This window comes from Pleurodeles waltl, chromosome 5 (assembly GCF_031143425.1).
Source record: "Pleurodeles waltl isolate 20211129_DDA chromosome 5, aPleWal1.hap1.20221129, whole genome shotgun sequence".
Taxonomy (NCBI): Eukaryota; Metazoa; Chordata; class Amphibia; order Caudata; family Salamandridae; genus Pleurodeles; species Pleurodeles waltl.
The window spans coordinates 1,197,107,810-1,197,132,699 of record NC_090444.1 but is presented as its reverse complement, the minus strand read 5'-3'; positions in this window follow the sequence as shown (position 1 = coordinate 1,197,132,699).

Sequence of the window (24,890 nt, the reverse complement as noted above, 5' to 3'; positions counted from 1 at the left end):
ATCGAACGCACCTTTGGCCTCTTAAGGCCAGGTTCAGGTGCCTCCATATGACAGGTGGGTCCCTATTCTACTCACCGAAGAAGGTGTGCAACATCATCGTCGCCTGCTCCATAATTTGGCATTGCGACGCCAGGTGCCTTTTCTGCAGGAGGATGATCCAGATGACGGTGTTGTAGCAGCTGAGGAGCCTGTGGACAGTGATGAGGATGAAGCTGAGGAAGAAGAAAACGACAACAGGGAGTCAGTCATACAGCAATATTTCCAGTGACACACAGGTGAGAACATTTTCTGGTTTGACATTACATTAACTTTCACACGTCTACCTCTATCCTGTACCTACATTTCACTCACTATTTGTTAATTGAGTTGTACCCTTCCATTTCAGTTTCACAAGTGTGGTAACCTACGTGTCAACTGCTTGCATCCTTCAAGGGCTTGTGATGTGTGACATAGGTATGTTAGCCTTACAATGGGTAACCCATTATGACACTGTGATTGATAATACAAAGTACCAAATCATAGACTGACTCCAGATTTTTTGGTGTTTCAAGGGTGTTTATTTAAGTGCTCATAAAATGATGGGGGGTTGTAAAATGGTGATGGGTGATGGTGGAGGAATGTCCATGGCAGAGTCCAGTCTATTAGTCTCACAGGTGCACTGGCCATCTGGGCTTTGGAAGTGTAGTTGGAGCAGTTCGAATATGGACAGGGTAACAAAGTGGGACAGTGGGGGGACAATCAGGGTGGTCCTATTTCCTGGTGGGGGTCTTGCAATCTTGCTCTGTCCTGTTCCTGGATCTCAGGGACCGCTTGCGTGGTGGTTGTCCGTCTGCAGGGGGTGGGGTGCTGGTGTGGTGGTCCTGTGGCGGTGCCTCCTGTCCACTAGCGCCGGCGGAGGTGGTGGGCAGTTCATCGTCCTGGCTAGTGTCAGAGGCCCCTTGGAGTGCCACGGTGTCCCTCAAGGTCTTTTGCATGTCCGTCAGCACCCCTACGATGGTGCCCAGGGCGGAGACGATGGTCCTGAGCTCCTCCCTGAACCCCACATACTGCTCCTCCTGCAGACGCAGGGTCTCCTGCAACTTGTCCAGGACCGTCGCCATCGTCTCCTGGGAGTGGTGGTAGGCTCCCATGATGGAGGAGAGGGCCTCGTGGAGAGTTAGTTCCCTTGGCCTGTCCTCCCTCTGTCACACAGCAGCCCTCCCAGTTCCCCGGTGTTCCTGTGCCTCCGTCCCCTGGACCGTGTGCCCACTACCACTGCCCCCAGGTCCCTGTTGTTGTTGGGGTGGTGGGTTAGCCTGGGTGCCCTGTAGTGGTGGACACACCGCTGATAGACCTGTCCTGGCTGGGGAGGTTTGGGCCCGCAGGGTGGGTGCTGTGCTGGTGTTACTAGAGGGTGGAAGCTCGGTGTTGGGCTGTGGCTGGGCAAGGGGAACCGACTGTCCTGAGGCCCACAATGGTCCGGGCTGGTCATCAAGATCCAGTGAGGCAGAGCTGCTGTCGTCACTGTGGGCCTCTTCTGGGGGTGGAGTGGTGTTGCCTGGACCCTCTGGTGTGGTGATGGACCTTCGGGTTCCTGCAGGGGTATAAGTACATGATTATTGCATGTGTGTGTTTCATGGTGTGCACTGGGTGGGTGTGCGTTAACCCCAGTGCAGGCATTCCTGTGTGGGGGCTTGTGTGATGATGGTTGGGGGGGTGTTCTGGGTATGTGCAGTGAGCATGCTTTAGTGAGGGGTGACCATGCTTAGTTGTGTCATGCAGGGCTTGGTGTTGGGATGGGTGGTTTGTGTTATGGGTAGATTAGTGAGGATTTGGGGTGATAGGGGAGGGTGTGAGGGTGGGGGTGTGTGATAGCATGCAGGTAGGGTGGGGGATGTGATAGTTAAGATTTGACTTACCAGTGTCCCATCCTCCACCGACTCCTCCGAGGCCCTCAGGATGCAAGATGGTCAAGACTTGCTCCTCCCATGTTGTTAGTTGTGGGGGAGGAGGTGGGGGTCCGCCGCCAGTCCGCTGCACCGCGATGTTGTGCCTGGAGACCGTGGAACGCACCTTCCCCCGTAGGTCGTTCCACCTCTTCCTGATGTCCTCCCTATTTCTTGGGTGCTGTCCCACGGCGTTCACCCTGTCCACTATTCTGCGCCATAACTCCATCTTCCTGGCTATTGATGTGTGCTGTACCTGTGAGCCAAATAGCTGTGGCTCTACCCGGACGATTTCCTCCACCATGACCCTGAGCTCCTCCTCGTAGAAGCAGGGGTGTCTTTGGCGTGATATGGGGTGGTGTGTGTGAGTGTGGGGTGGTGTATGTGGTGATGAGTGTGGTGAGTGTAGTGGTATGTGGTGTTTTGTGTGTGGATGTTGTGTGGGTGATGGTGTTGTGTGCCTCTGTGTGATGGGGTTGTCAATAGCTGTGCTCTCTCTCTCGCCTTCTCTCAGAATTTCTGGTTGTAGGGGTTTGTGGGTGATGTGGGTGTGTATTTTATATTGTGTTGGGTGTGTGGGAGTGGTGTGTGTATGTGTATCAGGTGTGTGTATTTGTAATTGTCCAATGTGGCAGTGTTTTGGAGCTGTGTGTGTATTTTGAGCGCAGCGGTGTGTACCGCCAATGGAATACCGCGGTTGAATGACCGCCGCGTGGATTCGCGGGTCATAATAGCATGGGCGTGTTTCTGTTGGCGTGGAGGTGGAGGATTTGTTTCCGCATGTTTATCGCTGACCTTTGGAGTGGCGGTGTTGTGTGGGTGTCTGAATTTCGGCGGATTCCGTGATGTGTGTCATAATGCTGTGGTGGTCTACCGCGGCGGTGTATTGGCGGTCTTCTGCACGCCGGTAAGCGCCTTATACCGCCAATGTTGTAATGACCCCCATAATCTGTCTACACAAATAAGCTCTCATATGATCTATGACACATGACACATCCCTCATTGTCAGGGGGAGCAGTCAGTCCTTCACTCAACCACATGGCAAACGGACAAGCACGAATTTGCCTTGTACTCACCTCCTTGAGGCTGCTGTGCTGCCCTCAAATGCCCATCCAACTCCAGGAAGGCCACCTCCAAAATGCGGGCCATTAGGGGGGGTCATTGTCTAACGGGCACCCAGACGACGTTGGGAGAACAGCCCCAGCTGGTCCTCTGAGATCTTCCGGGCCCATCGTCTCGGGTCCTCCCACCTTTTTAGACAGTGGGCGCTCCGCCGGCTGTTGTCCCCAAAGGTCCGCACCTTCTTGGCGATGGCTCCCCAAATCCCCTTCTTCTGATGGGCGTTGACCTGCATGGATGCAAAAGGCAAGATAAGAAATCATGTAAAAAGGTCCCATACAAGATGGCTGAGTCATATGCATGTCAGTGAGCCAAGCTGGGGACATCCTGTCATGACCATACTGCCCATATGTGGCATGTAGCAGGAATTGGACAGAGGGACATGACTGCAGTCACTCCCCAATATACTGCCCTACACACCACCCAGCTCAGGCCCTGCACTGACTAGGTATGTCAACTGTGACTTCTGTGGGACATGAGCTAGCAACCTGACAGAGATCAGAAACACAATGAGACACATCACACCAAGTGGCTACTGACATGTAAACCCCTAAACCAGGAAAGCACATAAACATCCACAATACCAGATTATCAACCGCAACATATAGTCCCTACAGGCCACAGCCAGCCTACAAACTCCACTATTGCCCTTGGCTCAGAAAGTAGGGAGTGGCATAGTGGGCACACAGAGTCAAGCCTGTCCATGTGTGGACTTGTACAGATACAGATGCGGGCACATGACACTTCAGGGAGTGGGGGTCGATGTGTCTTATCAACAACGCAAAACACACTTCTGCACATGTGTGTTCACTTAACCTAGGGTAGCTTTGGAAAGACATGGGCATGCTTTGTACATGTCCTGCTATGTCCCCAAACAACAGAGTCACATGTCATGGCTCATCAGTACGCAACACACTGTTTTCACGTATGCAGTGACCTAAATGAAATGACCCTCCACAGGACACATGTGACCTGGATGAAGGTGACAACAGAGCTGTGGGATGAATCGACCTGTCGAGGCTATGTAACACACATTGACAAAGATGATAACAGCACATCCGTCAAAGATCGCCAGCCTGCCCCTAATACCATTTCCATTCTAATCAGTGGACAGATGCTCAATAAGCTGCATATTGGCAACGAGGCATGATTTGGCATCTGACTATGCTGTGCAGGGATACAGAGTGTGGGCACAGAGTCACACATGCATAGCAAAAGAGATTCAATACCAGCCCAGATTACAACAGATACTGTGAGAAACATTAGACAGACCCCGGTCTCTGCATGCTGAGCATACAGACCTGCATAAAACACCATATCCAACATATCCATGCATAACAGTACATTATGTAGCCAATAGTCAATTGGCATGTGGTGTCTATATGCTGAATTGAGGGTCTTAGTAAGTCATGAACTGGCTTCCGAACAACAATCTAACAAGGCCAGATGTTGTTTGAGATCACTGTGCCAACATACACAGAGCTCAGCTTGCAATCAACCGACACATACAACATGCACTCTCCACTCTTGCTGTCATGCAATTACATGTGATCGCACATTGACAACATTTTTTGATAAGAGATGCTCGGGGATGGCTGTCATGACCCTCACCTAGTTATGTCCATCCAACACAAGCTGGGTCGCAAACAATGTACACTCACCACAATGTCTCAGAACTCAATACCTGTCACCTGCCACAGAAACATACCCATTGATGCACACTGACAACACCTACATGGCTTTGACTACAGAATCTGACAAACTGGGCCAAACTCTAGGCTGTCTAAAGGTAAGATACATCAAAGTACAGAGAAAACTGTGCACATGGGGCACTTACCTGTTCCTTTGGTGCACCATAGAGCTGTCCATACAGGGGTAGGACCTCCCCCACAAGCTTCCCCACCTCCTCCAGGGAGAAGGCAGGGACCCTATCACCTGTTGGATGTGGCACAATTGCTCGCACAGGGGGTACACAGTAGCTCAGGTAGTGACGTCTTGCTGGCAGCAGTGTCAGGAGCCAAGTGAGGGATTTTGCAGAACATGGCAGTCATGTCTGCCACGTACGTGACCGTCACCACCGGCGGACACAGCCATTGGCCCAATACTGCCACTGGCAACAACGTTAACCTATGGCTGATGCTGCCGCAGTAGCAGCCGCCTACCGCCATAACGACTTCAGCTGGTGGTTCCTAATGTCCACAAGAGTAGATCAGGTGTCAGGAAAACTATTGTAGCCACGTTGGTTGCAGTGGCATCCTTACTCCCATAGGTTCGTGCGGAGGCTGTTCTTAGAACCAGCCTCCTCAGGTTTAATTGCCACTCAAGATGGTGGCCGCAGATCTTTGTGAGGTCAGCGCTCTAGTGTTTATACCTTAGTCTCGTGCTGAAGCTTCCCTCCAGCTGTTTCTCTCTGGGAGTCGTGCACTTCAACTGTCATCTTAAGGAGAATGAGCAGTGTTCCTGTGGCACTTTTCTTAATTGAGAATTCTTCCAGTATTGAGTAGTTTATCCTTTTTTCTAGGTATGGTGTGCACACCAGGGATTTTTTCCCCTTTTGGAGAAGCTGAATATTTTCCTTCTTCCAGCAACTGACTATCAGCTTTCTGAGGAGGATTTGTTTTGGCTCAACTGAACTTCAAGCAAATGCAGTAAAGAATCCTTCCATATAATTTCTAGACTTGCCAATAGAGTTACATATACATAGTTACATTCATATATATTCATATACAGTTACATTCATATATATATATTTTTTTTTTAACTCTTCTCCTTGCAGACTCATCAGTCTTAGAGACAAACCTCAGAACTCAGACTGATGCCTTAGAGACTGTGATTGAGAAATACGAATTTTGAGAAGAAAATTTCTATTTCTGTAAAAGACAATAGTAAATTGTACATTTGTGAACTTTTGGACTGTTCTTCAGAGAACCTTGAATTTTACCTCTGACTTCACGAGAAGAGAAGTGTTACAGTGGGTAGGTGATAGAAGGACTCTGAGACTCAGGTAAGTGATAAAGTGTATTTATTTAAAAGGTTCTTATAATTGTCACAGTGTATCGGTGTCCTCTTAGTCCGTATTCTCTCTTCGTCTTTCTCACAGCTCCCTGTTTGACTGGCGGAGGTCCTCTGACGCGTCTCCCGACGTACCGGAAAGGAACGAAAGGGAAGGTAAGTCAGAATAGGTATTTATAGGGAGTGTATAAATGACAGGTAAGAAGGGGAGAGAGAGAGAGAGAGAGAGAGAGTAATCCCGGGTGCGTATGTGGACAGGAATGAATGTTAGGTTGTGATGATAGTCACCCTCAGTGTTTGGCCAGAGCAATGTCAACACTTAATGTCTCTTTATTATTATAGCTATACCCCACAATAGAACTGTTCTTCTATTTTAGTCCTCCCTTGTTTCCTCACTTCCCTACCCCCTCCCAGCTGCTCCCCTCTCCAACCCCTTTCTCCACGTCCCTACCCTCTCCCCTCCTGCCACCCTTCTCCCGTTTAAAAAACTGGCTGTCCCTCGTAAAGGACCGTACCTTGGTGAGCCACGTCCCTCCTGGGACGTGGCGGCTTCTCAGCGTGTCCTCCCTCGGTTCCTGGTTCTCCGCGCCTCCTGCGTTTCTTACACTGTCTTGGTTTCCTGCTCTTGTCCTGGGCTCCTCCTGGTCGTTTCTCCCCGTCTCAGTGGTTCAGTTCGGGTGAAAGACGACCGCGTCCGGCTCCTCCGACGCGCTCTCCCGTCCGTCCTCTCTTTTTGTTTTTACCCAAACCCGGAAATCCGTGTTCATGTCACTGACGCCGGTCCCCCGGTCATCAGGGCAACGAGTGACGCTGAGCGCGCGGCCGCGCGAACAGCGCCACTCTGATGCAGGAGCCGTGTCGACAGACAACCGGCTACACACCCCATCCCGAGATCGGGACTGATACAGTACCGCAGGATCCGGAAACCGGGACAGAAAGTCAGCGGGCCCTGTTGAGAGCCCGGAATATGTCGGACCTGGAAGGAAAAAGGTTGGAGTTCCATAAACCAGCGCAGCATCCCGGAGTTAGAGTCTTTATGGGAAGCCAACCAGGTCAAAGGGGCATGGTCGGTGAACAGTACAAAAGGGCGTCCCAAAAGGTAATACTTCAGGCTATCTACTGCCCACTTAATGGCTAAACACTCTCTTTTGATAATGGGATAATGACACTCTCGTGGAAGCAGCTTCCTACTGATATACACAATAGGGAGGTCAAGACCCGTCTCGCTAGGTTGTGTAAGGACCGCCCCAAGACCCACATCGGAAGCATCCGTATAGAGATGAAAGGGCTCAGAGAAATCGGGACACCGTAACACAGGCTCGGAAGTGAGGGCCGATTTGAGGTGGTGAAAGCTATTCAACTGCATCGAGGAGAAGGGAGGTAACTTCGCTGGGTATTGTTTCTTAAGGAGATCAGTGAGGGGAGCGGCTAAGGTGGAATACTGGGAATAAAATGAAGATAATACCCTACGAGACCCAAAAAAGAACGTAGACCTTTCTTAGTAGTGGGAATGGGCACCTGTAGTATGGCCTCCACCTTATTTTTTTGGGGCCGCAGTTGTCCTTCTCCAATAAAATATCCCAGGTATGCAATTTTATTGTTCCTGAGATTGCATTTCTTAGGATTGGCAGTGAGACCTGCTTGAAGCAGGGCACGGAAGATGTTATGTAGGTGATCTAGATGTTCGTCCCAGGTATTACTAAATATAACAATATCATCCAGGTATGCTGCGTAAAATGATTGGAATGGTTTTAATAAATGGTCCATTAATCGTTGGAACGTTGCAGGGGCTCCGTGTAGGCCGAAGGGAAGAACTGTAAAGTGATAGAGCCCTGATTGAGTGGCAAAGGCCGTTTTCTCCTTATCTGTGGGTGCTAGAGGAATTTGCCAATATCCCTTTGTGAGGTCTAGGTTTGACATATATTGTGCTTTTCCCAATTTCTCTAGTAAATCATCAACTCGGGATAGGTATCAAATAGCGATATTTCGTTCAATTTGCGGAAGTCAATGCAAAAACGGATAGATCCGTCGGGTTTTGGTACTATAACCACTGGGGAACACCACGGGCTAGAGGAAGGTTCTATAACGTGTAATTTAAGCATCTTTTGCACTTCCTCTTCAATGAGGTGTCTGCGGGCCTCAGGTATACGGTATGTTCTTAGTCTTATTGTTTGTCCCTCAGGGGTCCTAATGTGATGTTGCACGATTATGGTTCTTCCGGGGGTTCCAGAAAATAACTTTTGATATGATCTTACTAAACCTATCAGCTGGATTTTCTGACCTTCTGTAAGGTTCGGATTGATGGGTGGAGTTTCTTCTATTTCCTTCTGATTGGAGGGAAATAGTTCTATTCCTAGAGGGGCCTCAGGAGTTACTAAAAACCCCATAGCCTCCGTTGGAGGGTTCTCATTGGGTTCTTCCCATTTCTTTAGTAAGTTGACATGATATATCTGGGTTCTTTTGGGGTGTCTGGAGAGCTCAATTAAGTAAGTGACTGGGGATACGGGTTTTAAGATGGTATATGGACCTTGCCACTGTGCTAAAAGTTTGTTATCAGAACAGGGCCTTAATATTAGGACCCTGTCGTTTGATTGGAAGGAGTGGGGTCTGGTTCCTTGGTCATAATATTTCTTTTGACTGATTTGGGCTTTTTCTAAGTGATTCCGGACATCTTCCCACACAGACTGGAGCTGGGTTTTTAATTTGTATACATATTCTAGCAGAGGCCTCTCCTCCTCGCCCTCTTCTTCCCAGTGCTCTGCGGCCATATCTACGAGATTGCGGGGTTGTCTCCCAAAGACCAGCTCAAATGGGCTGTGTCCGGTGGAAGCCTGCTCGTGGGTTCTTATCGCATAGAGTACAAGAGGGAGTTTCTGGTCCCAATCTCTCCCTGTCTCCGATACTGTCTTCCTGAGTAGTGTTTTGATGGTACGATTGTAGCGTTCGACTAGGCCGTCCGTTTGTGGGTGATAAACTAAGGTTTTTAACTGTTTTATCCCGAGGATCTTACAGATGTGATTCATGAGAGCGGACATGAAAGGTGTCCCCTGATCCGTTAGGATTTCCCGAGGAAATCCCACTCTTGCAAAGAACGTGATCATCGCTTGGGCAACTGCCTTAGTGGTCATGCTGGAGAGGGGAATGGCTTCGGGATACCTCGTAGCATAATCGACTAATACCAATATATAAGTGTATCCCTTGGTGGAGGGTAAAAGGGGGCCTACCAAATCCATACCGAGTCGGGAGAAGGGTACGTCGATAATAGGAAGGGGTTGTAGTGGGGCTTTCCTGTGGGGTCCGGGGTCGATCAGTTGGCACCGAGGGCATTGCGCACAATACTTTCTGAGTTGGCCATAGATTCCTGGCCAATAAAACCGTCTTAGTAGGTATTCCTCGTTTTTTTCTCTTCCATAGTGCCCCCCCCAGTTGGTTATGTGCTAGGAAGAGGACCTGTATTCGATACGGTTCGGGTACTACTAATTGTTTCTTTTCAATGTTGTTGGATTTTAGGACCCTATATAAGAGGTTATTTTGGATAAGAAAGTAGGGACCCACCTCATTAGTGGATTCGGATTTTGCTGTCCTCCACACATGACGTAGGGTTGGGTCTTCTCGTTGACACGCCCTAAATGATGGTGGGGACGAGGTGAGAATGGCTACCTCTTTTTCTGTAATTTTCCCTTGCCCAGAGGTCAGATAATTTTGTTTTGCTTGTCTCTTTTCCCATCTCGTCAGTTTGATGCGATAAGGTTTGTTTTCGATATGGGTGTTGTGAAAGGGTGCTTCTATCCACCAGTCAGTAGTCAATGTAGGGGATTTAACCTTCTCTAAAAGTTCGGGAAACCTTATATAGTCCGTACCCAGAATACACTCTTCCACTAGTTGGTCCGTGACTCCCACTGGTAAGAGGTGGTGGTTCTCTTCCCATTCTACTCCAACTATCGCCAAGGGGTAGTTGTTTTTGTCGCCGTGGATGCAACAGATGGACACCCATTGGTTAGTATGTGGGTCGGAAGTATTTAATATCTCTGCTCGCACCACTGATTGACTGCAGCCTGAGTCTATAAGGGCTAGGCACCCCGTCCATTTATTTTAATGGTTTGTTTATACTTGAAAGCACCCGTCCCTGTGCACAAGACCCTTCCCCGGGTGACCCCAATTTCCATTGGTTCCCCTCTTTCTCCTTTTCTTAGGCATTATCTGGCTATATGACCCCACTCCCCACAGCTCTAACATTGTGGTTGGTGCATAGGAGGGACATCTCTGCTGCGGGTAGGCCCTGACTCTTCTGGGAATTTTCGGGGAAAGGACTTATAGGGTACAATAGGTGGTTTGTTGGTTAACTTAGGACTGGGATTTTTAAAATCGACGGATCTATGGTAGGCACAGGCCAAATCTACTGCCATGTCTGTGTTCACATTAGGGTGTTGTCTTATCCAACTCCTAGTGGATGAGGGAAGGGATTCCAGATATTGTTCCAGTATTACTGCCTTAATTACATCCTCCCTCTCCGTTCCTAGGGGTCCTAACCATTTTAACCCGAGGTCCTTGACTTTAAAATAGAAGGTTCGGGGATCCTCAGCCTGTCCCCACTTGATCTTCCGAAATCTCAACCTATAATATTCGGAATCATGGCCCACCCTTTCTAGTATACTTCTTTTAATTTCTTTATAGGGTGTTGTGCCTCCCGGGTTAGCGGCTTGGTAGGCTGTTTGTAGAATGCCGGTTAAAAGCAGTGCGATGTACTGTCCCCAACGTTCTTCTGGCCATTGGGCAGAGGAAGCCACAAGCTCGAAGTTCGTGAAGAACGAGTCTGGATCTTCCCCGTCCTGGAATTTCTGGAGGACCGAACTAGGGACATTGGGGTGTACCTTACTCGCCGCTATGGTATCCGTCAACTTCTGTAGGGCCATCTCGTGCACTAATTGGTTATTGGCCATGATGGTGGCTTGGCTCTTTAGTGCACTCTGTAAGGCTTCCCGATCTTCCTTGGCCTCCCTCTGATGCGCCTCCGATACTAGCTGGAGGTGCCTTTGTCCCTCAGCTAGTTGCTGGATCATGTCCTCCAGGGTAGGCTTCTCCCCCATGATTCCTGGTCTCCTTCTTATCACCTTTTTAAGATCCCACTTCTGACACCATTGTTGCAGTGGGTAGGTGATAGAAGGACTCTGAGACTCAGGTAAGTGATAAAGTGTATTTAGTTAAAATGTTCTTATAATTGTCACAGTGTATCCGTGTCCTCTTAGTCCGTATTCTCTCTTCGTCTTTCTCATAGCTCCCTGTTTGACTGGCGGAGGTCCTCTGACGCGTCTCCCGACGTACCGGAAAGGAACGAAAGGGAAGGTAAGTCAGAATAGGTATTTATAGGGAGCGTATAAATGACAGGTAAGAAGGAGAGAGAGAGAGAGAGAGAGAGAGAGAGAGTAATCCCGGGTGCGTATGTGGACAGGGATGAATGTTAGGTCGTGATGATAGTCACCCTCAGTGTTTGGCCAGAGCAATGTCAACACTTAGGCCCTCATTCTGACCTTGGCGGTCGGCGGAGAGGCGGCGGTCGGACCGCGAACAGACCGGCGGTCCAAAAAATGGCATTCTGACCGCGGCGGTCACCGCCGCGATCGACCGCCACTTTCCCACTCCGACCGCCACGGCGGTCATGACCGACGGGCTGGAGTTTGCGCACTCCGGCCCGGCGGTCGACCCAAGACCGCCAACCGTATCATGACCCTGCTTACCACCGCGGTTTTTGGCGGTCGGGAACCGCCATGCGAACCATGGCGGTAGGCACTATCGGGGCCAGGGAATTCCTTCCCTGGCACTGATAGGGGTCTCCCCCACCCCCCACTACCCCCCACGAGTCCTCCCCCCACACCCTCCACCCCCCCAGAGGTGGTACGAACCCCCTGCCCCCCCCACCCCGACATGCACATACACGCACCCCGACATGCACGCACCCCCAACATGCACATATGCACACCCCCTACACACACACATACACAACGGGGGCACATACCCGCACACATACATGCCAACATGCGCACCCGCCGAACTACACACATTGCCCATAGGCACAGCAGCACCCCCCGCCCGCATGCACGCACTCACACACCCCCTCTACACACCCCCATGCACGCACACATCACACAACACCCCCCCACCCCCTCCCCTCACAGACGATCAACTTACCTTGTGCGTTGGTCCTCCGGGAGGCGACGGGAGCCATAGGGACGTGACCGCCAACAGAAGACCGCCAACAGAAGACCGCCACACAGAAATGTGGGTCGTAATTCTGGGGGCGGTGTTCTGCTGGCGTGGCGGTGGAGGTTGACCAGTCTCCACTTTCCCGCCGACCGCCAGTGTGGCTGCTGGCGGTTTTCTGGCAGAACGCTCCCAGCGGTCGGAATACGCGCAGCGGCATACCGCCGCGGTCGGCGGTCTTTACCGCGGCGGTAACTCAGCGGTCTTGCGAAAAGACCGCCAAGGTCAGAATGAGGGCCTTAATGTTTCTTTATTATTATAGCTATACCCCACAATAGAACTGTTCTTCTATTTTAGTCCTCCCTTGTTTCCTCACTTCCCTACCCCCTCCCAGCTGCTCCCCTCTCCAACCCCTTTCTCCACGTCCCTACCCTCTCCCCTACTGCCACCCTTCTCCTGTTTAAAAAACTGTCTGTCCCTCAGAAAGGACCGTACCTTGGTGAGCCACGTCCCTCCTGGGACGTGGCGGCTTCTCAGCGTGTCCTCCCTCGGTTCCTGGTTCTCCGCGCCTCCTGCGTTTCTTACACTGTCTTGGTTTCCTGCTCTTGTCCTGGGCTCCTCCTGGTCGTTTCTCCCCGTCTCGGTGGTTCAGTTCGGGTGAAAGTCGACCGCGTCCGGCTCCTTCGACGCGCTCTCCCGTCCGTCCTCTCTTTTTGTTTTTACCCGAACCCGGAAATCCGGGTTCACGTCACTGACGCTGGTCCCCCGGTCGTCAGGGCAACGAGTGACGCTGAACGCGCAGCCGAGCGAACAGCACCACTCTGATGCAGGAGCCGTGTCGACAGACAACCGGCTACAAGAAGATTCTGAGATAACATTGTTCTTTAAGAGAGAGGCTAGTCAATTAAAAGATCCAGGTTAGGAGAGCGATTGAATTGGGTGAAGGAGAATGACTTAACAGTTGAATGCACAGTAGGAATGTACTCATTTATGCTCTTGTCACTCGACTTTAGGTCCTTCCCTTAAAGAAATCCCCAAAAGAAGAAAGGTGCTAGTGACAGAAGCACACATAGAATATCCTATCTTTGAGTGGGAAACACAGGCAGGAAGTGGATTTGGAGGCGGTCTCTCTTTTTCTATTCCCATTCCCCTTTCCCCCTAGTGAATGCAGGGTTCAGATAATCAGTTTAGGTCTGAGCACGCATCTGTTGGAGGGAGTTGGGTAAAAGGCATCTGCTCCTGTGGAAGTTTGATTCAATGGGTAATCTTCTGACAGATTGACGTGCCTAAAATACTTATTTCCACCAGAGCAGAATGGCTGAAGGTTTAGATTTGAATGCCTTGGTGGCACTTATGGACGAAATGCAAAAACAGTTAACCCTTACCCTAGATGAAAATAAAAACTTGAGAAAGGAAATAAAATCCCATGTTGAGACCCAACAGCTCATGGACAAATTAAATAACTTCACTTCTGGGAAGTCCACCGGGAGTAGTGGGGTTTCAGGTAAAACCTTCCATACCCCTGCCTCTGAAATAGCCACACAAGTCATTCATTCCCTCTACCCTATCACTCCCCTGGCCCCACCTGAACGTTTTAGTGGAGATCCTTACAAGGCGCAGATATTTTTAACCCAGTGCTCCTTACACTTCCTTTGTCGACCTGTTATTTTTACAGAGGATCAGTCAAAAACAGCGTTTGTTTTGTCTTATTTGAGTGGAGATGCGGCTTCATGGTTCATGCTTTTGGTGTCACAAAATTACCCTATATTGTATGAGTTTGACGTTTTTAAAAACAAATTCCTTTGAATTTTTGACTGCCGAACAATTTCCCAAGCCACAAATAATGAATTGCTAGACTTAAAACAAGGTAATAGGGATTTGGGGCCAGATGTAGCAAACATTTTGCACTTCGCAAACAGCGAATTTTGCTGTTTGCGACGTGCAAACTGCACTCTGCAATGCACAAAACCCCTTTTGCGATTCGGTGACCTGGTTACCGAATCGCAAAACGGGTTTGTGAGTCACAATTAGGAAGGGGAGTCCCCTTCCTAATTGCGAGTCGCAGTGCAATGCCAGATTGCTTTGTGACCGCGAACGTGGTTGCAAAGCAATCGCAGTTTGCACCCATTTGAAATGGGTGGTAACCCATTTATAAAAGGGAAGGGGTCCCCATGGGACGCCTTCCCCTTTGTGAATGGAACTGCAAAAAAAATTTCAGAGCAGGCAGTGGTCCTATGGACCACTGCCTGCTCTGAAAAAATGAAACGAAAAACGTTTCATTTTTTAGTTTTGTAATGCGTCTCGTTTTCCTTTAAGGAAAACGGGCTGCATTACAAAAAAAAAACCTGCTTTATTTAAAAGCAGTCACAGACATGGTGGTCTGCTGTCTCCAGCAGGCCACCATCCCTGTGAGTGCTGCGGGTCTCAAGGGGGTCGCAAATTGAGACCCACCTCATTAATATTAATGAGGTGGGCCTTTGCGACCCCCTTGCGAGTCGAAGATGGTATCAGGGACACCATCCTACATTCCAATTTGCGACTTGCAAATTGCGAGTCGCTCAGACTCACAATTTGCAAGTCGCAAATTGGAATATACCTACATCTGGCCCTTGATCTCTTATCTGGCCCAATTCAACAAATTAATTGTGGAGACTGGTTGGTCTGAGAGCAAAAGGGCTGCGTTTTTTTATCGAGGTTTACAAGTAGAACTAAAAGATGAGCTAGCTCAAATTCCGGACCGACCTACTGATGTGTCAAAATTAATTGATCTAGTTTTATAGATTGATCAGCGTCTGTTTGAAAGAATAGCTGAACGCAAGACAGAATATCATCCTATCCCACCACGCTTCAACAGGAGTAAGGTGGAAGGTACCAAGACCTCTGAAACCCATTCTTTGGAAGAGCCAATGAAAATCAGCAGTGTTAGAGGTCTCCTGTCTAAAGAGGAAAAAGACAAGCGAAGATCTAAGAATCTATGGCCCTCATAACAACCCTGGCGCTTGGTGTTGAAGTGGCGGTAATACCGCCAACATGCTGGCGGTAACTACCGCCAAATTATGACCATGGCGGAAAGATCTCAGATAGACAACCACTTTACCACACTGACCGCCAGGGCGGAAAACAACAGGCACCACGGTGGTAACAGCCTACAGCCAGGCGGAAGTCACTGTTCTGCACACCATATTAAGACCGCCACCTTTTCCTGGGCGGTACCAACGACATCAAAAGCCTGGAGGAAACAGACCTCAGAAGGGAAAGGACTTATCATTAGAGACATTGGGAACAACCACGCCACCATGGAGCCCGAGCTGCAAGTATTCCCCATGATCTTCTACTTGCTGCTCCACCACAAACACCAACGACGGCGAAGACGATGAAGGGGAGTACAGCCGCCTAGCACACAAGGGAGGGAGGGAGGAAAACGACAGTGACACACACCTGCACAACACCCCCCCAGCACCATACACACAACCAGATTTACAAGAAAACAAGTTAACCCCCCCTAAATTGGCTGAATAATGCTAGGACAACTGGAATTTACTAAAGTGAGTGTAATAAGATGAACACAGTATGAAAATAACTTAGCCAATTTTACAGATATTTACAATTGTACAGTTGAAGGGATACTGCCCAGTGCCCAGTTTGCGTGGCCCACACGGCCACAGGGAAAAGTCCAAGGCCCCACTTGTCACCTGCATCAACACGGAGAGCACACTGCAGGGGCATCAGTTGGTACAGGGGGTAGGTGGGGCACCTCAGCCGGGAGATGGAACAACACCACTGGTTTGGGAGGAGGCAACATGGCACATGCTTGATCCTGGGGAGTGCAAGGCCACAGTCTCTCAAGTGGGTGACTTGCCCACATGCTCTGGAGGGAGCAACATGCCCTGTGCTTGATCCTGGGGAGTGCAAGGCCACAGTCTCTCAAGTGGGTGACTTGCCCACATGCTCTGGAGGGGGCAACATGCCCTGTGCTTGATCCTAGGGAGTGCAAGGCCACAGTCTCTCGAGTGGGTGACTTGCCCACATGCTCTGGAGGGGCAGCATGCCCTTTGCTATATCCTGGGGAGTGCAAGGCCACAGTCTCTCAACTAAGTGACTTGCCCACTGGTTCTGGAGGGGGCATGGAGCCCTGTGTTCTTGATCCTGGGGAGGTGGGGTTGGTGGGTGTCTTACCCACTGGTTCTGGAGGGGGCATTGTGCCCTGTGTTTTGATCCTGGGGAGGCTGGGGTTGGTGGGTGTCTTACCCACTGGTTCTGGAGGGGGCATCGTGCCCTGTGTTCTTGATCCTGGGGAGGATGGGGTTGGTGGGTGTCTTACCCACTGGTTCTGGAGGGGGCATCGTGCCCTGTGCTCTTGATCTGGGGTGTGCAAGACCATAGTCTCTCATGTGGGTGTTAAATCCACAGGATTTGCAGGGAGCAGGCCGCACAGCAGCCCATGGAGGCAGGAGTACATACCGCCCACCGGCGGTGACGGATGCTCAGTGGTGGAAGTGGTGCTGCTGCAGCCGCTGGTGGGGGGAGGCTCCAGCCCATCTCCTGCAGCCTCGGATGGCTGCCCACTGGTGGAGGTGTTGCTGCTGCTGCTGGTGGGGAGAGGCTCCAGCCCATTCCCTGCAGCCTCGGATGGCTGCCCACTGGTGGTGGTGGTGCTGCTGCTGCTGCTGCTGGTAGGGGGAAGCTCCAGCCCATCCCCTGCAGCCTCGGATGGCTGCCCACTGGTGGTGGTGGTGCTGCTGGTGGGGGGAGGCTCCAGCCCATCCCCTGCAGCCTCGGATGGCTGCACAACCATGGTTCGTGATGGGGGCTCCGTCAGAGTTCCTGCCCCAGGCCCCTTGCCCTTCCTGCCTGCTGGTGCTGGTTCCTTGGTCTTGCTGGCAGCAGCCAGGGCATGTTCCTTGGTTTTGCTGGCAGCAGTTGCGGCAAGCTCCTTGGTCTTCCTGGCAGCAGCTGGGGGCAGGCTCCTTGGTCTTCCTGACAGCAGCTGGGGCAGGCTCCTTACTCTTTCTGGCAGCAGCTGGGGCAGGCTCCTTACTCTTCCTGCAGCAGCTGGGGCAGGCTCCTTACCCTTGAGGCTGCCTGGTGCAGGCTCCTTCACCCTCAGGACATGTGCCCTGGATCATTTCCCACCACAAGTGGGTGTGGTGACTACTGGGCCCGTTGATTGGATGGCTGAGGTGCTTGGCTGGGTTCTTGATAGCCTGGCCAGACGTGCAGGACAGGGGGTGGGGGATGGGTAAGAGGTCAATGGTGGATAGGAAAAGCTTTTTAGGGACATTGGGGTGGGAAGAGGGAAAAGGAATGGGAGTGGAGGAAGAGGGAGTGGTTGTAGGAGGTTTATGTCTTCTGATTTTTTGATGCAGGTGCATGGGCTGGATGCTGTTGTGAGGTGGATGGCGTTGGGTGTCTGAGTGCTTGCTTTTGTGTACTTTAGGAGGTAGGGGACAGATACAGTGGGAGAGGGCACAGGGGACGTGTGCATGGATGTTGTGGAGGTGTGTGTTCTGCTAGGTGTGGTGGTGATGCTGGTAGTGGATGAAGCTGTAGTGCATGCAGGTGTGAGTGTAGACGGAACTGGGAGGGAGGTGGAGGAGGAGGGAGAGACAGTGGAAATAGTGGATGCTGGTATGTCTGCATCTGGATGGTGTTTGTGTGAATGCCTGTGGGATGATGTGTGGTGCTTGTGTTTGCCTGTGCCACTCTTGTGTGTTGTCTTGTGTGCATGCTCGTCTGCCTGTGTGCTTGGGATAGGTTGGGTTGAGGGGAATGGGATTGGGAACAGGAAGTTGGAGGGGGGACGGTGGAAACAGGGACAATGGCTGCCATCAGAGAGGAGACCAGAGCCTGGATTGATCTCTGTTGGGCCGCCAAGCCAGTGTGAATGCCCTCCAGGAAAGCATTAGTCTGTTTCATCTGGGCTGCCTGCCCCTGGATGGCATTCACAATGGTTGACTGCCCTACAGAGATGGATCTCAGGAGGTCAATAGCCTCCTCACTCAGGGCAGCAGGGCTAACTGGGGCAGGGCCTGAAGTGCCTGGGGCGAAGGAGATGCCCACCCTCCTGGGTGAGCGGGCACGGGCAACTCGATGAGGGGCTGCTGAGAGGGCGGTGCTGGTACGGGGGTGGCTGTAGTATCTGTAGCTGGGGTGGTCACAGAGGTGTCCGCCACTACCAGGGAGCTTCCATCGGAGGAGGTATCAGAGTCTCAACGGTCCCCTCCTGTCTCTGCTGTGGTGCGCCCCTCGTCCTCCATCCCACTGGTGCCCTCACCGTCGGTGGACTCTGCCTCCTGGGTCCTGTGGGATGTAGCGCCCTCCATCGCCGGTGCCTCTGCTCCTCCGCTGGATGATGCTAATGCACATAAGAACAGGGTGACAAAACAAAAAGGGGGGGGAGACAGAGGATACACTTGGTCAATGGCTGCACCAACGCCACCATTGGCGTACTCACACACAGCGACAGGCCTACGCACTATGCATTGCACTACCATTGATATTACTAGCCAACAAGGCATGGGGAGGGGCACACAACACCAAATCCAGCACACCTGGGACCCACACAGCCTTGACCAGTAGTGGATGCCTACGAGCTAGGTAGCAGGAGTATCCCTTCTGGATCCTTGCCACCAGGGGACCTATGCTGCAATGTTAGGCCTGGCCTAGGGGCACCCACTGACACACATCCCCTACCCGGATACCACCCTACCATGGTAAGTTGTAATGATGGGCACTGTACTCACCCCCTTGTGGCTGCTGTGATGCCCTCAAGCACCCATCCAGCTCCGGATAGGCCACCGCCAGTATGCGGTCATTCGGGGGGTCAGGGTTCGATAGGCACCCCTTCCTAGTTGGGAGGTCATTCCCAGCTGGGCCTCCGCTGTCTTCCGTGCCCAGCATCTCAGGTCCTCCCACTGTTTCCGACAGAGGGTGCTCCGCCTGCCGTAGACCCCCAGGGCCCGTACTTCCTTGGCGATGGCACGCCATATACCCTTCTTTTGAGGGGCGCTGACCTGCAGATGGAATGCACACTGGGAAATAGTATTAGTCAGACAGTTCTGCCTGTTACACTTATGGCCCACCACACCCCTTCACATCACAATTTATACACACATGGCCCAGCACACAACCTGTACGCTGCCCAGGGGACATCCACCCACCCACTTACACAATGCCTTCACACCCCACTCCATGCATTCCAGCCACATGCATTGTGCCCACAGTGTACTCACCTGTTGGTTGGTCTGGAGGCCCATACAGCAGCCCGTACTGGGGTAGGACCCTATCCACCAGTCTCTCCAACTCCACCGAAGTGAAAGCAGGGGCCCTTTCCCCAGTCACACGGGCCATGGTAGGTTCCAGATACAGGTCACAGCAGCACATGCAGTGTAGGTCCTCTCCTGTTGAAGGTCAGGTAGCAAGTGAGGAATCAAACAGAAAATGGTAGTCACGTCTACGGCAGTGCATACCATCGCCGCCGGCGTACATCACTATTGGCCCCTGTAACCTATAGGGCCCAATTATAACCAATGAGGAATTGCACAGCAGTTCCAGTCTGCCTTTCGCAACAGCGCACAACGTCAGCAGAATTACCTCACTTCCACCTGTCCCTCCATACAGGACAGGCGGATGCAATTTCGGGGGGGAGTCAGCAGGCCCTGGATAATTACTGCGCCATTGTATAATTTTGGACATACAGGACAATTCTCACTGACTCATTACGATTTGACAGCATGCAATGTTCTGTTGTAGTCCCATTATTTAGTTGGTGACAGACTCCTCACTCTTTTGTCCCTTAGGTTGCTACCGCTGCGGATGAATAGGAGACGGAGACATACCCCCATGTACAGACCCCTGGTGGACTTGGCAACAATGGAGGACAGGCACATAATACTCACCTATGGACTTGACAGGACCACAATCACAGAGCTGTGTGCCCAACTGGAGCCTGACCTGATATCTGATATCCGTCACCCCACTGGGATCCCCCCACTTGTGCAAGTTCTATCAGTTCTCCGTTTCCTGGCAACTGATTCGTTCCAAGTGACAGTGGGTTTGGCAGCAGGATTGTCACAGCCAATGTTCTCAATTGTGCAGACCAGAGTGTTGTCTGCCCTAATTAAATACATGTGCAGCTACATTGGTTTTCTCCAGGTGGAAAATTTGGCCACAGTGAAGGATGACTTCTATGCAATGGGACATATCCCCAACATAATTGGTGCGATTGATGGAACACATATTGCATTTTTCTCCCACCCCCGTCAAAATGAACAGGTGTATAGAAATCGCAAGGGTTTTCTCTCAATGAATGTCCAGATGGTGTGCTTGGCGGACCAGTATATCTCCCATGTCAATGCTAAGTATCCTGGGTCGGTGCATGATGCCTTTGTCTGAGGAATAGCAGCATCCCAAATGTGATGTCTCAACTACAGAGGCACTGGGTGCGGCTAATAGATGAGCCCTGGTTCCCACCCAGTATATGTTGGGGTATGGGTATGGTGTGGGCCATATGGGACAGTGTGTGGCTAAATGTCGTTCCTCAATATTTGCAGGTGACTCTGGTTACCCCACCTATCATGGCTGCTGACCCCTGTGAGGAATGCCAGGACAAGGGCAGAAGAACGTTATAATGAGGCACATGGGCGAACCAGAAGTATAATTGAAAGGACCTTTGGCCTCCTGAAGGCCAGGTTTCGGTGCCTCCACCTGACAGGTGGATCCCTATGCTACTCACTCAAGATGGTCTGCCAGATAATAGTGGCATGCTGCATATTGCACAACCTTGCCCTGAGATGCCATGTACCTTTTCTGCAGGAGGAGGAAGCTAGAGATGCCTGTGTGGCAGCAGTGGACCCTGTGGACAGTGAGGATGAGGAGGCAGAGGATGAGGACAACAGAACAGCAGTGATCAGACAGTACTTCCAATAACACACAGGTAAGACAGTGTAACTTCACATTTCATTGTCATTATTTTGCACTTCTTTGGCACTGGCATGCTGTTATTTCCCACTTCTATGCCCACTTACTGTACCCTTTGGCAATTCACTTTACAGATGTTGGTGCCTCACAAAAGCTCCTAGTGTAATCACTGCAGCCAACTACAGGTCTTTCATATGTGCTCATTTACTGTACAGTTGAATTGCAATGTTTGTACATGGTTAAATGTTTACATATTTAAATAATGTGACATACTCCATACTTCTATTTGTTTCAAGGATGTTTATTTAAGTGCTGGGATACTGAAGGGCAAGAGCAATGGGGTGGGGTGATGATGGAGGAAAGTCCAAGGTATTGTTCCAGTCTGTTTGTAGCACAGGTGCATTGTCCAAGGGGGCATAGGAAGGGGAGCAATGGCAGTTCAAGGTGGACAGGGTGACAGAGTGGGACACAAGGGTGACAATCCAGAGAGTCTCATTTCCTGGCGGGGGTCTTGGCAATAGTCTCTGGCTTCTTCCTGGATCGCAAAGAATGTTTGCGGGGTGGTTCTCCTTATGCAGGGGGAGGGGTGCTGGTGGCCTGTGAGTCCTGTGGCAGGGCCTCCTGGCCACTAGCGGCAGCGGAGGTGGAAGGCTGTTTAGACGTCTGGCTAGTGGCAGGGGCCCGCTGTTGTGAGACTGCCTCCCTCATAAAGTTGGCCATGTCTGCCAGCACCCCTGCTATGGAGACCAGGGTGTTGTTGATGGCCTGCAGGTCCTCCCTGATCCTGTGGTACTGTCCATCCTGCGGCCGCCTGTTCTCCTTCACATTGTCCAGAATCTGGCCCATCGTGTCCTGGGAATGTTGGCATGCTCCCAGGATCTCTGCTGGTGCCTCCTGGAGAGTCGGTTCCCTGGTCCTGTCCTCCCCCTGGTGCACAGCACTCCTCCCTGTTTCCCTGTTGTCCTGTGCCTCTGTCCACTGAACCGGGTGCCCACTGCCACTGACCCCAGGTCCCTGATTGTCATGGGTTTGAGGTGTGCCCTGGGGACCCCATAGCGGTGGACACACTGCTGATTGATGTCTCCTGGGGACAGAGGTGTGGGTACGCTGGGTGGGTGCTGTGGTGGTCTGTGACTGGGCTTGGGTAACCAACTGTCCAGAGGTCCCTGATGGGCCAAGTACGTCATCCAGATCCAGGTGACCAGAGTTGCTGTTATCACTGTGGGCCTCTTCTGTGGGGGGACTGGATATTGCTGGCACCTCCTCACCGCTGACATTGGCTGGGATACCTATGGGGATGTGAATGCTGTGTTATAGTTTCTGTATCTGACATATTGTGCATCGGAGGCTTGCCCTCTTTGGTTGGATTTGCCCTGGCAGCTTTCACTTGTAAGTTGGTATGTGGTGGGCTAGCTGATTCTCTCTAGTGTGCATGCTTTAGTGATAGGTGTCCATGCAGGTCTGTGGGTGGTGTCCATGCATTCGTAGAGCATGAAGGGCTTGGCATTGGGATGAGTGAGATGTGATGGTGGGGTGTGTGGGAAGTGGTGGAGTGATGGGAGTGAGGGTATGTGATGGCATACAGGTAGGGGGGTAGTAGTAGTATAAAGTTGACTTACCAGAGTCCAGTCCTCCTCCTACTCTGGCAAAGCCCTCAGGATGCATGATTGCCAAGACTTGCTCCTCCCATGTTGTTAGTTGTGGGGGAGGAGGTGGGGGTCCACCGCCAGTCCTCTGTATAGCGAGTTGGTGTCTTGCTGCAATGGAAAGTACCTTCCCCTGTAGGTCGTTCCTCCACCATGACCCTTAGCTCCTTCTCTGAGAATCTGGGGTGTCTTTGTGGTGCCATGGGTGTTGTGTGAGTTGTGTAGGTGAGGGTGTGTAAGGTTATGTGTTGGGCTGTGTGATGTGGGGTGCGTGGGTGGTGTATAGGTGTAGGTAGTGTGTGGATCAGGTTTTGTCTGTGGTAGTAGTGTCTGTCTCAGGACAATGGTTTGTAGTCATAAAGGGTTGTGGATAATGTGGGTGGGTGTTTTATAGTAGTGTGGGTGTGGTGTGTGTATGGGTGTCAGGTGTGTGTTGTTTGAAATGTCCAATGTGGTGTTGTTTTGTTTGAGTGTGTGTATTTTTAGTGCGGCGGTATGTACTGCCAATGGTTTACCGCCATTGAATGTCCACCGTGGTGATTTGTGGGTCATAATGTGGTGGGCGTTGTTCTGTTGGCATAACGGTGTGGGTTTTTATACCGCCAGTTTATCGCTGACCTTTGGTGTGGCGGATCTGTGTCTGTGGCTAAATAGTGACGGGTTGGTGTGTGTGTGTGTCATAATATGGTGAACGGATATCTGCTGCCGCCGCGGTATGTTGGCGGCAGTCAGCGTGGCGGTAAGTGGCATTTACTGTCAATGTCATAATGAGGGCCTATGTCTCTATTGTGGTTTGTCTGGGCATTTTGTAAGAGAATGCCCAAAGAAGCCTAAACAAGGAAATTCAGGAAAAGAGAAAACTCATTCTACCAAGCGAGTAGCCTTGGTTGACTTACAACACCAACCGGCCCCCGAATCCCAATTGGTGGCAAACACCTTACAGTCTGCTTCCCCTCATCTAACCATCTCCTTTGACCTCACTTTCAGAGAAAAGAAGCTGCAGGAGGTTTTAGTGATGATTGACTCCGGAGCTACAGACAATTTCTGCGATATCCAGTATGGCACAAAAATGGGAATACATTTTGTCAAAAAAAAAGATAGCAGACCCCATTTGTGCGGTGGATGGAACAAACCTTTCTTCAGGCTGAATCACAGATGAAACAGAACCTGTAGTTCTGAAAGACCATCTTGGACAGCAAGAAAAGATATCTTTCGATCTCATAGATACTCCTCAATTTGAGATGATTTTGGGCTTACCGTGGCTTAAGGAACACAACCCTGAAACTAATTGGGAAAAGAGGACTGTCCAATTAAATTTAAGCTACTGTTGGAAGCATTATTATGGTCCTCAAGTGATACGTAGTGCACCTACTCCTGCTCAAGTTTTAGCTGCTAAATCTAATGTGGTTTGTGCTCTGGAAAGTGTTGTCATTCACTCAGAATATAAAGAGTTGTCTGCAGTGTTCGACAAAGCAGAGGCAGAGAAGCTACCCGCCCACAGGTCTTATGATATTTTAATCTTCTCCCAAAATTTGCGAGACCGTGTGGATCATGTAAGAGCAGTTCTAAAGAAATTGTTGGAAAATAACCTATATGTGAATTTGGAAAAATGTGCCTTTCCTGCGAAGGAAGTAGAATTCTTGGGATTCATCTTATCGGAAAACAGAGTTTCCATGGATCCTGCAAAAATTCCAGCAATCCTGGATTGGTCTTCTCCTAAAACGGTGAAGGAGGTGCAAAGTGTTATTGGCTTTGCCAATTTCTACTGCCGATTTATAAAAGAATGTTCTGAAAAGGTGGTCCCCATTACAAAACTTTTGAGAAAAGGAGTACGCTTCCATTGGTCAACTGATGCTGAAGAATCTTTTGAGTTCCTCAAAAGAGCCTTTACGACAGCCCGATCCTTCTCCATCCTAACCCTGAGGAGCCATTTTTTGTGGAAGCTGACAGCTCCGACCAAGCGATTGGTGGTGTTTTGTCTCAGAGGCACTAGGAAACTGGTCAACTTCACCCAGTGGCATTTCGATCCAGGAAATTAACTCCTCTTGAAAGAAACTATATCCAATTGCTC